A 16,490-nucleotide genomic window follows, 5' to 3' on the forward strand; every position below is an offset into this window, starting at 1 on the left:
CCACCTGATTCAGCTACCAAGTGGATCAGCTTCTCTATCTTTTCGTTTCTTCTCTGGCAACCTTAGAAGGCAATTTTAAAAATGGTGGAGACACGAGATGGAAGGAGCTGGTGTCTAAACGCTGGCATGGATGGCACCTACTGAACACTCAGGAGTGATTCCAACAAACAATTTAAGGTGTTTAAAACATTGAGATCTAAAGGTTCATGTGTTACAGCAGCTACTGTCATTATGACTAATACATTTAATATAATTTTGCCATGTTCTCCCAAACTCCTGTTGTATGTTACTTAGGATGACATTCAATTTATAATTTAAAGAGAGAATTGGGGGCTGGGGATGTGGCTCAAGCGGTAGCGCGCTCGCCTGGCATGCGTGGGGCCCGGGTTCACCCTCAGCACCACATACCAACGAAGATGTTGTGTCCGCCCAGAACTAAAAAAAAATAAAATAAATATTAAAAAATTCTCTCACTCTCTCTCTCACATTTTTTTTTTTAAATGAGGAAAAAAAAAAGAAAAAAAAAAAAAAAAAGGAAAGAATTAAGGCCAGATGCGGTGGCGCAGGCCTGTAATCCCAGCGGGTTGGGAGGCTGAGGCAGGAGGATGGTGAGCTCAAAGCCAGCCTCAGCAAAAACGAGGCCCTAAGCAGCTCAGTGAGACCCTGTCTCTAAATAAAATACAAAATAGGGCTGGGGCTGGGGCTCTGTGGTCGAGTGCCCCTGAGTTTAATCCCTAGTAACCCCCACCCCCTTCCCCCCAAAAAAAGAGAGAACTGATCTCATTTCAATATTAAACACAGTGTCTTTTTGGCTAGTTAAAAAACAAAGACTATCAATAGACTTTAAAATATATATATCTTGTACCATTCAAAGATAGTGACAATACATTGGTGATCATGTTTCAGATCTCTCTGTGCAGTCGCATATTGTATATGTATTTAATTTTACCTAAATGGAATAATATGATACATGCTGTTATTTTATTTTAGTTTTTGGTATTGGAAGTTGAACCCAGGGGTACTTAACCACTGAACCACATCCCAAGTCCTTTTCTTTTCTTTCTTTCTCTCTCTTTTTTTTTTTTTTTTTTTTTTTGAGACAGGTTCTTGCTAAGTCATGTAGGGTCTTGCTAAGTTGTTGAGACTGCTCTCGAACTTGTGATCCTCCTGCCTCAGCGGCTCCAGTCACTGGGATTATAGGCATGTGCCACCACCACACCTGGCTTATACATGCTGTTTTATAAATTGCCTTCTTACTCCAAAATTTATGCAAAGTTACTCCAAAATTTAGAGACCCACAATAGTTTTTGGCAGTTTTTTTCCCTTTAAATGTGTAGAGGGTAGCTATTTTAGAGTTTATGGGACTGGAGGATGTTTTGTAGCCCCTTAATGACCATTTAAAAATGTAAAAACTTTCTTGGCTCATAGTTTGCGAAATAAACCACTAGTCAGAGCTGACCCATAAGCCATGGTTTGCCAATGTCTAATCCGAATGATCATTGAAAATCTGTTTAAAGTCTTCTATAATGTACATCTGTGTTGCTTCCATATTAATTTGTTAGTATAAATAGTGTAAGGGTGTTTAACATCCTTGTGTTTAACTCTTTTCCCTCTCACTTGTCTACCCCCAACGGTAGATTCCTAGAAATCAGTTATTGAGTCAAAGCATAGACATTTCACTCTTTGATACTCAAAATATATGTGTAGTCCTCATCAAGTATGCACCAGTGAGTCTTTCTTCTCATATCCTTATCAACACTGAATATTTTCATTCTTTTTAATTTGCCTGCTCAATAAATGGAAAACAGACATCTCATTGATGTTCATACTCATTTCTTGGTTTGGTTGCTTTGAATATATTTTCACATGTTAATGTGAATTTATTATTTACAAATTCTTTTTTTAAAATATTTATTTTTTAGTTGTAGTTGTCAATATCTTTATTTTTTTATTTATTTTTATATGGTGCTGAGGATCGAGCTCAGGGCCTTGCACACATTAGGTGCACACATTAGGTAGAACCGCTGAGCCACAACCCTGGCCCCTTACCAATTCTTTATTTGTTCCTTTTGCCCATTTTCACTGTGATTTTTTCACATTGATTTCTAACAGCTTTTTACATAGTAAGGATAGTAATGCTGTATCTTTATGTGTACCTTTTCCTGCAGTTTTTCATTTGTATTTTAACCTTGTTTCTGGCACTTGTTTTTCTTTTCTGGTTTAGAAGTTCTTTATTTTATGTAGAGTGGACGGATAAAAAACTTTTCCTTTCTGAGAAGTGTCCAGTACATGTCAAACCTCTTCCTCAAATGATTACAAAAATGTTTACTCCTGTTTCACTTTAGTGCCTCTCTTTTACCTTTTGAATTATGGTTAATTTAAAATTTAAAATGTTTAATTTAAAATTTGAGGTATAGAATGAGACAAAGATCCAATTTTGTTTTTATGACAAGGGTTGCCTAATTTTCCTAACACTATTTCTGTATCTTTCATCAATGGCTGTGAAGCCCGATAATTTCCACGTATATATTTGAATCTAAAAGGATTCATGCAAAAAGGAAAAGAAACAACTTACCAGTTACCAAGGAGCTAAGTATTTTGAGTCTTGCAAATGATCCACTCCTGGCCTTAAATGAAGAATTCCTTGAAATACAAAGTATGTCTTATCTTCAACTGAAAGCTATTTTACCTGATAGCAATTTGTATATCAAAGATAAAGTTTTTTTTTTTTTAAAGAGAGAGTGAGAGAGAGGGAGAGAGAGAGAGAGAATTTTTTTTATATTTATTTTTTAGTTCTCGGCGGACACAACATCTTTGTTGGTATGTGGTGCTGAGGATCGAACCCGGGCCGCACGCATGCTAGGCGAGCGCGCTACCGCTTGAGCCACATCCCCAGCCCAAAGATAAAGTTTTTATTATTCAGGTTGATAGAATTATTTGCATGTCCTCTGAATAGAAGGATAAAATTATTTAGAAATGAGAACTATGTGCTTACACTGTACATTTTGCTCTATCTGTATGTATGTATAACCATGATTATGGAAATAAAATAGTTTGCAGAGTGAATTGCTAAGCCTAAAGAGTTAAAAAAAAAAAAAAAAAAAGATTGCAAGATGACATTTCACCAAGTTTGAAGAATGAAAAGAAATAAGGCCCTGGCCCTGGAGGGGAGCGCTGTTGAGTTCTAGCTGTACTGGGCCTGGATTATGGTCTTGGTGCACAGAGGGCCCTTGACCTCCCCTGATTTCAGCTCCTTCATCTGTAAAATAAAAGCAATGATTATAAAACCCTCACGCAGTTGTTAACCGGGCTCAGGGAAGTAAGTGAATCTGTCATCCACTGTGTCTGGAGGTAACCTTTGACATCCCTGTGCCCCCTGACTTCTGGTCTTCATTTAAATGCCCCACCCCATTTCACATTGTCACCTCCACCTGGGTTTCAGTCCAGCTTCTCGCTGCACAGCAAACGCAGCTGCACCTTTGGTCCTCTGCCCTGCTGCTGCCCAGTGCCACCCCAGCGCTCCTGAGCGTTGCCTGGGGTCCTGTTCCCATTGCAGGCCGGTGGCACTTGACTTCTGTTTTTGCTGTGGCTGGGGAAGTCAGGGCCCATCCAAGGGTGAGAGCTTGCAGCTGCAGCCGGAGGTCACCACAGCCCTTCAGCCCTCTGCATTAGGCTGCCTGTTGGGGCCCCTTTTGATCGTGTTCCCTTCCCTTTCCTGTTGGTTGTCACCTTTGCATTAGTGTGACACAATACCTGGGAAAATCAACTTAAGGGAGGAAATATATATTTTGGCTTGTGATTTCAGAGGTTTCCGTCCAGGGTCAGCTGGCTCCGCTCCGTAGCTTGGGCCGGAGACCTGGCAGAACATCATGGCAGCGGGTGTGTGGTGGGGCAAAGCTGCTGGCCTCGTGGTGACCAGGAAGGGGAGAGCGAGGTCCAGGAAGGGGCTGGGGACAAGCATGCCTTTCAAAGGCCTGCTCCCAGGGACCTTCTTCTCCAACGAGGTCCCTCCTCCTCGTTCCATCACTTCCCAATAGTCCACTCAGCTGTAAATCCATCAATGGACTAACCCACGGGTGAGGTCAGAGCTCTCCTGAACCAGTCACCTCCCAAGGACCCACCTCTGACCCCTGCTGCACTGGGGACCAAGCCTGTAATCCCTGAACTTTTGGGGACACGTCAGAGCCAAACCATAACAGGTTCCAATGTCCCGGATGACCCTGTGGATTACTGTCAATAATCCTCACAGAGACCTTTGCATTCCCAAAGAGGGCGCCTGGAAACTCCTCATGCTGCCAGAACGTGACAGGGATGCACTGCCTCTCTGTGGACCCAGGGTCAGGTCCTCTGTGGCAGCCGTAAACTCCAGGGCAGTTTTCCAGTTGTGGCTTTTGCCCTGCCTCTGCCTGTGCCACGGTGACTTGTGTTGACCTTGGTGGCTGTAAGGAGCACGCGTGATTGTTACTCATCTCCATGGCAGAGTGACAGGTGTGACAGGACGTGACTAAAGTCTTGCCCTGCCCTCCACTTATGGGCAAGGGCCCAGGGTCCAGGAGCACCAAGGAAATTTCCTCTTGCTCTGATGGGTCTGGTGCAATGTCTCCTGGGAATTCTGAAAGCTGAAAAGCAAATGGTGGAGCAAAGCCAGACTGCAGCTGCCCCTGGCTTGAGAAAGAAGATCTGGAGAGGCCAGCTGCCCCCGCACAGTGCCACCCAGGAGCCTTGCCCTCCCCCGGAGCTGTTTCCTGCTGAGTGGCTCCCTGCCCAGGCTCGTCCCTCAGACCCGTGAGCATCGCTGCCAGCAGTGCCCTGTCAGTGTCCTGACCCCCACAACTCCCAGAAAATGCCCAGAATTGCCTGTCAGTGGACTGGCTTGGGGCAGTCAGTGTGGCCTGGGAGATGAAGGGGTGGAGAGGACCAGGCAGGAAGCTGGACGTGGGCGGGGAGAGGGTGTCACGTGAACTAAAGGGGTCTCCCCCGGGAAAATCAAGATGTCCCTCTCAGGGAAGGAGAGATCATATCTTCAGCAGATGTTTGTGCCAGCTATCCATTAGAGGGACAGCTAGAGAGAGAAGGTGGGAGAGAGAGAGAGAGGGGTGGGGGGTTAGGAAAGCCACTAACACAGGCATAAAAGAAAAAAAAAAAGGTGACTTTTTAAAAAATTAAAAAATTTGTCTTGATTAGTTCTACATGACAGTAGAATGCATTTATGCACTTTGATATACATAGATGGGATATAGTTTCTCATTTTTCTGAGTGCACATGTTGCAGAATCCTATTGGTCATGCAGTCACATATATGCATACAGTAATAATATCTGTTTCCTTCCTGTCCCCACATCCCCTCCCCTCCCCTCCCATCACTTCGCTCTATGACATTCGCCTTATATGAATCAGCATCTGCAAATTAGAGAAAACATTCAGCCTTTGGTTTTGTGGGATTGGCTTATTTTGCTTAGCATGATATTCTCCAACTCCAACCATTTACTGGAAAATGCCGTTATTTTTCTCTTCTTTAAAGCCGAGTAATATTTCATTGAAAAAAAATTACACACACACACACACACACACCTCATTTTACCAACCTAGGTGTCCCTCAATAGATGAATGGATAAAAAGGTGACTTTTTAAAAATAATTAAGAAGCAATAATTACACTGAGGTTTATAGCAGCACTATTCATTCACAATAACCAAGTGGCGGAAATAACCCCCATGTCCATCAACAGATGAATGCACAAACCAAAACTGATATACACCTACTGTGGGATATTATGCACTTACAAAAAAGCAGTGAAATCTTGACATGTGCTACAACGTGGCAGAGCCTTGAGGATATGATTAAAGAAAATAAGCCAGACCAGAAAGGGAACACGCTGTGATTCCACCTCCGTCATTTTCCTGGGCAGTCAGACTCGTGGAGACAGAAGGTACCGTGGTGGCTTCCAGATCCTCGGAAAGGGGCAAATGGGAAGCTGTTGTTGAGTGGTACAGAATTTTAGTTTTACAAGATGGAAGAGTTCTGGAGGTGGTGGCTGCTTAACAATATGGACATAGTCAGTGAGACTTAAAAATGGTGAGAATAGTACACTTTATGTTAGGTCTATTTTACCAAAATAAAATATTACGAGAGAAAAATCATTATAATTGAGTCTGGGAGGAAGGATGCCCTTTTCCCCCAGGCCTCTTGATAAATACTTGGTTTCAAAGTTTCCCAGGGCTTTGTTCTGAACACAAAAGAGGTCAGTAAGAACTTGCTGGATACAGCATTAAAGCAACTGGAGATATTCCAGCCCCATCCCCAGGGCAGAAGTAATTTTTGAACCAACATTGAGACTATCATCTCCAGCGTGCCAGGTCACACCCTGAATGCCTAGGTCTGTTCAGGGACCCTGGCAGTGTCTTAGAGAGGCTTTGATAATCAGTATGTGGATGTCAGAAAGAGGAGACTTCCCCCCAAGATTGCAAATCACTTTATGTTCTCAACCAGTTTTGCCCACCGCCCCCCCCCAGCCACCCCAGAGGATATCAGGCAGTGTCCAGAGGGGGTGGTGGAGGGTGCTACTGGTATCTTGTGGACAGAGGCCAGAGATGCAGTCAAACAAGCTACATTGCACAGAACCATCCCCACAATAGAGCTATTCAGTCCTAAATAGTGATAGTGTGTGGGGGGCTGAGCCCCAGCCTGGGAAGTCCTCTTACACATCCAAGGGCTTAACCCGCCCCAACCCCCCCCCCCCCCCCCCCCCCGGGCCACTCTCTCTCTCTTACCTATACCCTCCTCAGTCCCTGGTTTTATTATGTTTTAATGAATCACAAGAAGTTTACACACTTCTAAAATTAGCCTCTTGCTCAATATCCTTTAAAGCAAATGGCCATGTCATAAACATGCCTTGGATTTGATTCTGTGCCTGGGATTCTGCATACTAGGTCAGAGAGAGGTAGAGGGAGGAAGAGAGGGGCATCAGGGTGCAATGCCCCCTCTTTCTGCAGGGCCCCAGGAACCATCCCGACCTCAACAGACATTTAAATGTCAATCAGCCAGTTAAGTCTGGCACACAGACCACCCGAGGTAAGGAAGGGGATGGTGTATTGTTTGAAAAACTATGTCTAATTTAATATACAACTTCAATAATAATAACAATAACAACAACAACAACAACAACTATGTTTAATATAATCACACAGTTTTGTTTTGAAATAAAACTGAGCAGATCATTGGCATTTGGTGTTTCTCAAGAGGTGCCCCCCACACACTTAAGGCATGATGCAGAGAGACACACTGGATCAGAATCAGAAGTTAAATTTTCCATTTAATTGACAAAAATGTTCTTTTAAAGGTTTTATACAAAGCCAGCTTCTGTTTGGATGAGTTAGTCGTTTTTAAAGTCACCCAATGGTCCTGGTAGCTCTTCCACTCTCAGTTTAAACACAGGTCTAGCCAGGCCCAGTGGTGTGACCTGTCATGCCAACTGCTCAAGAGGCCGAAGCAGTAGGATTCCAAGTTTGGGCCAGCCCAGGAAACTTGTGACACCCTATCTCAGAATACAAAAGCTTCTTGGGCACGGCGGTGCATGCAGATAATCCTAGCGGCTCAGAAGGCTGAGGCAGGAGGATCACAAGTTCAAAGCCAGCCTCAGCAATTTAGTGAGGCCCTAAGCAGCTCAGCGAGACCCTGTCTCAAAATAAAATGTAAAAAGGGCTGAGGATGTGGTTCAGTGGTCAAGCCCCCTTGGGTTCAATCCCTAAAACAAAACAACAATCAACAATCATTCTGTTTGGTTTTCCCTAAGTTCTTCATAAAATTTATAGACTCTTACTCCAATAAAAACAAACAAAAAACTAAAACAAAAATAAAGATATTAAGACTGAACATTTACTCCCCTCATCCCATTTATCAAATCTTTCTTATCCCTTAGGTAGTCAAGATATCTTTTCTCCAATAATTGGGGTAAAATACTGCTCTGAGCTTTTGAGAAAAGCATAATTTTTCTCATTTGCATAAATTATTTGTTTTCTGAAGAAGAGAGAAATATTTGGTGAAAGGGAAGGGAGAGAATAAAAGAGATTTCGTGAAGGTCCTTAATTAAGGCCAAGATTGGTTTCTTAACTCTGTCCCAGGATTGCATCTTTGTCATACAAAAGCCTATTTTCACACCCACACAAATACTGTAGTTCACTCCTGATCTTTGGGGATAGTTCCGAGACACCCAGTGGCTGCCTAGAACCATTCCTAGTACCAAACCCTAAATTTTACCCTATTTTTTTTCTTATATATACCTATCTATGAAGGTTGAATTTGGGATTCTCTTCTGAGGTGCCATAAATACACCTATGGATTTCCTCTTGATTGGGTCCAGAAGAATAGAAGAGATCTTTTTCTAAGGACAGACTGGTAGTTTTATTTTTAACTTTTTATTGAGGTACAACACCCACAGGAAAGCATATAAATTGTAGCAGCTTAATGCAAGGTGAACCCTCCCCTGCAGCCAGCACCCACCCCCATGAGATACAGAGGACAGCACCCTAAAGGTCTCCATGTGCCTGGTCCCAGGACTACCCCAAAGCTGGTGGGATGGTGCTTCGCTTAGTTTTGAACTTCGTGGTCCCCGGTGTGTTCTCTTGTGTCTGGCTTCTTGTGCTCTGTGTTTATAAGGTTCATCAATTCAACCTGCACACGGATTTTCATTTCCCCTGATGCTTCTTTCTTGGTCCCTGTAAAGACGTTGTAATCTTATGTGTCATCTGTCAATTATTCCTCAATTGAGCTGTTAAAAAATGATCATATCTCAGGGCTGGGGTTGTGGTGTTAGACCAGGACGCAAGAAAAGACCACTGACTCCAATTAAAATCAAATTAAAGCAAGCTTATTATTTCGACCGGCCGGGCTGCCTCTCCCTCCCCAAACGGCGGGAACAAGACAGCCCCGAGGCTTCTTTGTGGCCCACTTTTATAGCCCAAAAAGTTACACAAAGGGGGGTTACAGATAACAACACTCTGAGGAGCATAACACAAGTTTACATTTTTGCTGGCCCCGGCATCAGAATTTATGGAGATCTTAGAGACTCAGAGAGGGTCGTTGTCTGGCCAGGGAGGGCCAGAATTTATGAGGCGTCACTAAGGTTTAGGAAAGGGTTGTTATCTGGTCAGGGAAACCGGACCTGGGTGAGTTCAGGGCACGGGCAGGCATTCCAAGTAGGTTCAGAATTTGCAGTAATTTATAGTAAAGCCGAAATTATCTTTTCATGGTTTTATGGTGAGATGCCCAATTTTAAGAAAAGATCAGGTTGGGTCTATCAGTGGCTCATCAGTAGAGCATGGGCCTCTCACATGTGAGACCCTGGGTTCGATCCTCAGCACCAAATAGAAATAAATAAACAAAAAGAAAGACATTGTGTCCATGTATAACTAAAAAAAATTTTAAAAATGATAATATCTTAGTTGATACCTGAAGGATGTGTAGAATTTTCCAGAATCAGGGAACAGTTTGGATGAAAGAAATGGACCATCCAAAGACAGTGAATAAAACTATGGGATGTAGAGGGTGCTGGAGTAGATAGTCCACATTTTATTCAATTGCTGTTTTTAAATCAGGACCATTCAGATTGTCCTCAATGTTTTTCATAATAAACAATTAAACTGAAGTCCCTACACATACCTCTTAATAGGACAGATTTCATAACTGGAAGCTTGCTGGATCTAGCGATGTGTCTATTCAAATGTTTAGTAAATATTGCAAGAGTGGGCCATGAAATATTATAACTATTGTCCTTCTGCCAGCGGTGTCTGAGTTAGCCTATTTCTCCTATCTTCATCAGTATTGAATGTTAATTGCTTTAAAAATTTTTCTATGGATTTGTTAGTGAAAATGTTGCTCTTTTTTTTTTTTTTTGGTCTTAATTCTCCCCTCCCAACTATTGGAGAGATTAAGCATCTTTTCATATTTATAGACCATTTGGATTTCTTTCTCTCTCTCTCTCTCTCTCTCTCTCTCTCTCTCTCTCTCTCTCTCTCTCTCTCTCTTTCCTCATTGCTGGGGATGGAACCCAGGGCTTCACACATGCTAGGCAAGTGCTCTACAACTGACCTGCACCCCAGCCCTCAATTTCTTATTTTATAGAAGTTATTTAATTTAGGTAGTAAGGAAAAGGATAAAAGAGAAAGAAAAATGAGGTGTGGGAACATTCTGACTATTCATATAAAATACATTCCTAGAGCCAAGCTCCCAATAGGTCCTCAGCAAACGGAAGCCATTTTTACTGTTCAACGCATGCAGATGGCGGGAAGATGGCGCCTTGCTGAGACTTCAGTGGACGGCTTCCTCTGTTCAACAACTTCCCAGCTGTGAAGAGCTCTGACACAGGCAACGTGTCTGGTTACTGGTGTGAAAGACACTTTGAATTTGGTGCTGCAGGGAGCAGAGACGGCTCAGGTGCTTCTGGGAAGCAGGAGATTGCTCAGGTTCAAAGGAACCCTGCACTGCGAGCAGAGGAAAGACCAGGCGCATTGCCAGCAGCCAAGTTGTCCAGGCTCCAGGGTGATCACACATTGAAAACAGCCCAGAGCCATTTCTATAGAGAGTCACTTTCAGAAGCAGGTGTACCTACAGCCAGTCTCAGGAGAGAAAGAAATGCTCGATTTCAGTTTCTGTGCTTGTCTGCAGGCTGAGTCACCAGGCATCTGCATTGTAAATGGTGGCCAGTTTCCAGAAAAGGTTATTGAACTGAAATGATAAAGAAGCCAGAAATATCTTTCCTGGAAATGCCTGGAATAGCAAGACACACAGTGTTTACTTTATAGGCTCCCAAATTTTCTTGGTTCACTCTGTGCCTGGGCCAAAAAGTTACCTAGCAGTTTTGTTTATTAAGTGGTTAAGTAAAAAAAAACTTAGTAAATATTGAAGTGCTAAAAACTTAACAGTCATTTGAAAAAAAATGTATATTGAAAAAAATAATACACATACATTGAAAAAATAATTCATGCATTGTTTGTTCATATAATATTGTACACTGAAGATAATATGCAATACCTAGTGATACACATACATTGAAGAAAACCACATATTTCTTGTTTTCCTCTTAAGTAGCTGTGATTAAATAACATGTTATTTAAGTTCCTAAATAACTTTTTTTGGTATTGGGATTAGTTACCGTGGATGCATGTGACTTTGGGGCGTGGCACAATTCTCAGACCTTGGAATCAGATTGGATGGGTGGACACTGCTGGACTCATTTCTTCTTTCACTTTGACTTTCATGGGACACGTGGATTTTATCATGGCATCTGCTGTACAAACTGCTTCACAAAGATGTTACGTCATTGAAAGGAATGTAGGAGCATCTGAGATTAAAACTGCCATCTATCTTGGCCGAGTAGCTTCAGATATTGAGCATCACTTTGTTTCCTTTGAAATTTAAGATACCCATAACCCCTTGTGAACTCACTGTGACTCCCTGGGAACTTACAATCTGGGAACTGCAGATTAAGTGTTTTAACCTTTCCTCCCATGGCTTTATTGAGGTAAAATTGAAGTAGAGTAAAGTGCACATATTTGAGGAATGCAATCTGATGAGTTTTTGACATGTGTGCAATCAATACAATCAATATAAAAAGAATTTCCATCTTTTTAAAAAAAAATTGAAATCATGCAGACCGTGTTTCCTGTGTGTTTATTATATTAGAATTCAATCCCTTATAGTATATAGAACCCCATCTCCACATGTCAACCATTTCAAAATTAAATGGCACACACATAACTATCTCACAGGTTGAGGAAGAAAGCACTAGAAAAGTAAATAAAAAGTGCTTTGAACTAAGTGACAATCAAAAGCTTAAAATATCAGAATTTGGGATGAAACAGTACTCAGATGAACATTTATAACTTAAAGTACTTGTATCAGAAAGAAGCTAGATTCACAATCAGATTATTTTCCAATTAGGCAGAAATAGGAGACAGAGAGGAGAAATAATACAGCTAAAAGTTGATAAAAATCAAGTCTGATCAAGAAAAAAGCAAGAACACAAAAATTAAATATCAGTGGAAAGGGAGCTAACAAAATAACCACACAGATGCTAAAAATAAATTAAGGTAATATGACAATTGTATGCCAACGATGTGATAGCTTACATAACATGGTCTATATTAGAGAAAGATCTGTGTGCTGCTGCAAAGAAAGTGTATGTGGTCATTGATGGATGAAATATTCTATATATTTCTGTAAACTCTGAATTATTAATTGTATTTTTTAGTTTTATAGCTTCTTTTAAAAAATTTATTTTAGTTGTGGATAAACACAATGCCTTTCTTTTATTTACTTTTATGTGGTGCCAAGGTCAAACCTGGTGCCTCACATGTGCTAGGCAAGCACTCTACTACTGAGCGACAATCCCAGCCCCTCTGTAACGCCTTTATTTAGTTTTTGTTTGGAGGATCTGTTCAGTAGTGACGGAGGCATGTTAAAGTCACCCAGTATTGTTGTGTTGTGGTCTATTTGACTCTTGAAACCGAGAAGGGTTTGTTTGACGTACGCAGATGCTCCATTGTTTGGGGCATAAATATTTACGATTGTTATGTCTTGTTGTTGTATGATTCCCTTAAGCAGTATGAAATGTCCTTCTGTCCCTTCTGATTAACTTTGTCTTGAAGTCCACTTTATCTGATATGAGGATAGAAACCCCTGCTTGTTTACTAAATACTTGTGAAGGATATGTTTTTTCCCCCATCCTTTTACCTTCAGTCTGTGGATGTCTTTGCCTATGAGGTGAGTCTCTTGAGGGCAGCATATTGTTGGGTCTTATTTTCTCAATCCAATCTATGTCTTTTGATTGATGGGTTTAGGCCTTTTACATTCAGTGTTATATTGAGAAATGATTTCTATTCCCTTCTATTTTGATTTATTTCTGTTTTTTTTTTTTTTTACTTTGAATTAGTTTCTCATTTGATTGACTAGTCTAATATAGCTCCTCCACTTGCTGGTTTTCACTTTCATTTTCATTTCTTCTTCATAAAATATTTTATTGAGAATGTCCTATAGTTCAGGCTTTCTAGTTGTGAATTTTTTAAACTTTTGTTTATCATGGAAGATTTTTATGTCATCGTCAATTCTGAGGCTTAATTTTGCTGGGTATAGTATTCTCAGCCTGCATCCATTTTCTTTCAGAGCTTGGTATATTATTTAAGACCTTCTAGCTCTGAGGGTCTGGGTTGAAAAAAATCATCTGAGATCCAGATTGGTTTTCCTCTAAATTTTACCTGCCATTTTACTCTGGCAGCTTTAAAATTTTATACTTATTCTGTATATTAGGCATTTTCAAAATAATATGCCTTGATGTGGGTCTGTTGTAATTTTGCATATTTGGGATCTTGTAAGCCTCCTGTATTTGATGTTTCATTTCATTCTTAAGGTTTTGGACATTTTCAGATATTATTTCATTGGAAAGATTATGAATTCCTTTGGTTTGTATCTCTGAGCCTTCATCTATCTCCATATATCTTAAATTTGGTCTTCTCAGGTTATCCTATATTTCTGAAGTTCTGTTCATGGTCTCTTAACATCTTTTCTCCACGGTCAACTTTGTTTTCAGGATTATATATTTTGTCTTCATTGTCTAAAACTCTGTTTTCCAAGTGATCTAATCTGTTGGTGATGCTTTCCATTAAATTCATAATTTGGTTTATTGATTCCTTCATTTTGAGGATTTCTGCTTGACTTTTTTTTTTCAGAATCTCTATCTCTTTATTGAAGTGATCTTTCACTTCCTGTATTTTCTTTCTGATTTCACTCCTTACATCATCCTTTACTTTGCAGATCAGTTTGACTATGTACATTCTAAATTCCTTCTCTTCCACATCTTCCACTGTGGTATCATTAGATCCTTTATTGGAGTATCTTAGTTTGTTGGGGTGATTTGTTCCCTTGCTTTTTCATGTTATTTGTTTGTTTACCCATCTATCAGTATGAATTTGACGTAGTAGAGTTTCTACTCTGTGGACTCATAGTGTCCCTGAAGGTTTCCAGTACTTCACAATTTAGGGGGAGACAAATAGTAACAGCTAATGCAAACAATATATAACAATAAACCAGATAGTTCTGACTATGATGTCTTCAATGTTAATCATCACAATAAACAGAAATGATATGATTAGTTATTTCCTACACTAAAAACAGCAAGTTTGCAAAACGGTTTACCATTTCAAATGGTGGACAAGGAGGGAACAGAAATGACATAGGATGTGATAATTATGAGGGAGGAGGAGAGAAGATAGAAGTAAAAAATTAAAGGAAGGGTGAAAGAGAGAGAAAGAAAAGAGAGAAAGAGAATGAAGGGAAACAGGTAAGAGAAAAATATATAGAAGTAAAAATTTAAAAAAGAATGAAAATAAAGTAATACAAAAGAAAACTACAATGTACTAATCAAACATCCAAATCCTCAAAAAACTGATCCATGAAAAATAACTGGCTTTATAACAGCTAGAAATGACAAAAAAATCTGAGTATGTATAAATGTCCATGTACTGTTAAGGTCACAATTAAATGCAAAAAGAAAGAAGAAAAAAAGAAAAAAAAAAGAAAGGAGAAAAAAATCTTAAAGAAACGTTAAAGAATTCTTTTAGTTGGAGTTCAAAATATTCTCAGCATCTCTTCTCAGCAGTTTTCGATGGGGCCAGCTGGAGTGTGACGCCCCTCCCTCTGGATTGCTGGAGTGAGAGGCAATCCTGTAGGAGGAATTCCTGGAAGCAGTTTTAGGGTTAGGTGGGCTCCAGGCTCTTTGCTGAATACCAATTGGTCTGGAGATTTTAAATCAGTGCACCTCCAGCGCCCAGTAATTGCTGATCCACGCGGGAAGACTGTGCCCCAGGGATCTCCCCTGGGTTCCACTCGTGTGGTGCTGGAGCCAATTCTTAGTCCCTTACATCACCTGCAGACCCCACGTTTCCTGATCTAGGGTTCAGTCTCCAAACAATCTCTCCCATCTCCGCCATTCCAAGTTCTCGGCCAGATGCATCTCTCCTAGCCAGTCCTGCAGGTAGCTGAGTGGGAGGGGGAGGGGTTGTGGGTTTCCACAACCAGTTGTCCCCTCTGTAAACCTCTCTCCATGTTTGATTTTCTCCTGGTCACTTAAGCACACTTTATGGTGTGCAGTGTGTATTTACTGAGCCTACAATTTTGGACCAAACTCAGGTTTGCCAGGAGTTGTCTCCCTCAGGTGCCGGCCCCCAAGCCATGGCTGCAAAACAGTTCCATCTCTCGTCCTCCGCACACTACCTGGAGAGAGGGTGGCTTCTTTCCCTCACAAAGATATTGTGCAGTGCGCCTTTCAGTTTAATCACTCAGTGTCCTTGATCTCTAGATGCTCTGTACCCAGACATGCCTCAGGTCTCCTAAAAATGGGGGTTCTTTTAATTCCCTTATCTGTTCACTTTGCTCTTGAAGGACCACTTTGGTTGGTGCTTCTGGACCAGCCATGGCAGTGGTTGTGTTGCTGGGGATTTCTTCCTTATTTTATTATATCCAACCTCCCGAGTCTCTGATCTGTTTTGAATGCACAGTTTTAAGTTCCACCCCCCATCCCTTTTGGTTACTCACCTTTCTGAGAAACTGCCTGTTTTCTTGGTTTCACTCTACAGAACGGCCAGGAAAGCGATATCCTCTCATCTACCGTCTTGAAAAATTCCTGCAGATTAATTTAACAAGTCTGGAGTAGGTGGTCTGGTCTGGGTGTTGGTCTGGTGGCTTGGCGATGTCGTTGTCAAGGATTTACCCAATGGTAAGTTGCACCTCATAGTCTCAAGATGGCTGCCAGAGTACCAGCACCACATTCTTGCACTTGCAAGAACCTGTGAATGAAAGAAATGGGGGAAGGGTAATATGGCAGGATAAAATGGGACCATCTTTTAGACTCCATCTGGACTTGGTGGTAGACTGTGGGGACATCTTGAATGACTACCACCTGACCAGGAATTAAAATTAGAGGCCTTGGTCATGCCAACCAGAGATTAGGAGACTGGAAGGTTTGCAACCAAAGAATTCCTTAGGAAAACACTGTCTCTCTAGGTATTAGGTGTTTCAGCGACTTGGAATGGCCAGTACATTGTGTATGAGGACATCAGGCCATGGAAAAATTCTCATGTACTAGAAATATGCTGTTTTACCTGAGTGACATTCAGATGTCCTCTGGAGATTCACTGTGTTGGGAGCGGTGGAGTCCATTTGGGCTCTGGATGAGGGAGGAACATGGCTAGAGGATTATCGTCTAGTTGACCCAGGTGCCAGGGAGGACGTGATATGTGATCTGAGATTTGAATGGGAAGTTGGCCAAGAGGGCAAGAGAGGACTCCAAAGAGAGAGGCTAGGAGGGCCCAGGGTATCTGACTAATCTGGTAAACTGCATAAGGTTCATGAGACAAAAAGTGAATCAGGGGCTAGGACTGGGGTCTGTGACGAGCCAAGGGAGTTTGGTTTTCCCCTGAAACTATTGAGACACTGAAATGTT

This window comes from Urocitellus parryii, chromosome 9 (assembly GCF_045843805.1).
Source record: "Urocitellus parryii isolate mUroPar1 chromosome 9, mUroPar1.hap1, whole genome shotgun sequence".
NCBI lineage: Eukaryota > Metazoa > Chordata > Mammalia > Rodentia > Sciuridae > Urocitellus > Urocitellus parryii.